This window comes from Larimichthys crocea, unplaced genomic scaffold (genome assembly GCF_000972845.2).
Source record: "Larimichthys crocea isolate SSNF unplaced genomic scaffold, L_crocea_2.0 scaffold15098, whole genome shotgun sequence".
NCBI lineage: Eukaryota > Metazoa > Chordata > Actinopteri > Sciaenidae > Larimichthys > Larimichthys crocea.
In genome coordinates this window covers 1-1,750 of record NW_020852074.1, presented here as the reverse complement: position 1 = coordinate 1,750, position 1,750 = coordinate 1, and the positions used below count along the sequence as shown (strand labels likewise).

Genomic DNA, 1,750 nt, shown 5'->3' with positions numbered 1-1,750 from the left:
CTCTGTGCCCCTACAGACAGGTATATACACACACACACACACACACACACACACACACACACACAGTATTATTGTTTAGTGCAAGACGGCAAAGCTATCAATGGTCTGTAATCCACTTCTCCTTGTGCACATTCCAGACTTGAGGCGCTTCAGGACATATAAAGGAAACTCAGTCAGAGATCTGCTGAGAGCCATGAGGAACAAGGTCAGTGTGCACGCTTACTCATACACTTTTTTTTTAATATTAATGCACACTCTTCATGTTTTTGACCTTGTGCATGTTGCACGTTACAGAAGCATCACTACCACGAGTTGCCACCAGATGTGCAGGAGACTCTCGGCGAGCTGCCCGAAGGCTTCGTCAGCTACTTCACCACACGGTTTCCACGGTTACTGATGCACACACACGCTGCTCTGCACATCTGCGGACACGAGAGACTGTTCCACCCATACTATCTGGCCCCCGCCGCCAAATAGCATTCACATTACTCTGTTCACGGAGAGCCAAACACACACACATACACACACACACATGCACACACGCACATACACTGGTGTACTTTTGTGTGAGCTAAAGAAATCTCTGACAGTGCCCCGTTATTGCTTTTGTAAAGCCCATACTGTTTCTGGGGGGAAGATACAGTGCTGTGAAAAAGTTTTTCTAAACCTTGAGTTGTTTTATACATTTATATTTTTGCAGCCACTGATCAAGAAATATTTTAAAATTTAAATAGAAAGCATTCAGAGTGCATACCTCTACAAAGGCTGCATACATTTTTATTTTAATAATAGAAAATGTTTAAACAATATCCTAATGTGTCACTCCACTAGAATATACATAATGAACAAAGTGAGGAAAAAAAGCCTCTCGGTGTACTTTATGATGAAGACATTTGACTTTTATTGGAGTGCTACCGGATTTTGTTTTGGGCAAACGAACACACTGCTGCTCTTGAATTAGATCTGGAGAACATGTTTACAGGAAGACGTTTTTAATGAGGTGTAGCAAAGAAAAAAGTGTGCTGCACATCTCCAGATCCTGCTTCAGTTGTCTTCGTTGTTAAGGCACCGGTTTGAGCTCTGGGTTGGCTCACGTGTGGATATTCCTTCATCCTTATTTTACATCGCAGTCCTTTTTATCTATTTATTTCTTTCTTTCAGGCAGATCAACTCAGCACATGAAAAGTTCCGCAGTTTTCTCTCAAGCGCAATAGTTTATTGTAGAGCTGCAAAATTCATTCAAATATCGTGAGTCAGATTTTCTACCATATGCTGCAGCCCTAGTTTATTGGAATAAAACAAAAATGTTGGACAAAAATTCCCTAGAACAAATCACTTGTTCCAGCCCATTCCTTCAGATTTCATTGAAGTGTTTACCATTTTAAGATATCCAACTAACAGATATCCTGCAAACAAACACACTGAAACACACGACACATCTCGACAACAGATTATTTTGTGAGAATTTTTGTTTTTACTGGATCATTAATATTATAGAGACAGGAAACAAGGGACAGAAATGGTTATGACATGCAACATGCATGTCTGTCATAAACCTACAGTATATAATGATATATAATCAGTGGGAAAAGTCTCTTTTTTTATGAAGATATATATTTGAAATACATGAAAGACGGACAAAATGGAAGTTGTACAGTTGTGTTTAAATAGAATTATGTTGGGTTTTTGGGGAATCATGGAAGGTGATGTTCACCTGGTAATACCTCTGGAGTCCAGATTAAATAGCACC

The 1,750-nt window shown here is 39.6% G+C and overlaps 1 long non-coding RNA gene across 1 annotated transcript; it reads left to right on the top strand.

Annotated features, from left to right (window-relative positions):
* Nucleotides 1-1,166, top strand: LOC113744757 (uncharacterized). Its single transcript, XR_003461801.1, has 3 exons — nucleotides 1-20; nucleotides 138-205; nucleotides 295-1,166. It is a non-coding gene; the product is annotated as an uncharacterized LOC113744757 (long non-coding RNA).
* Nucleotides 1,167-1,750: the final 584 nt, after the last annotated feature.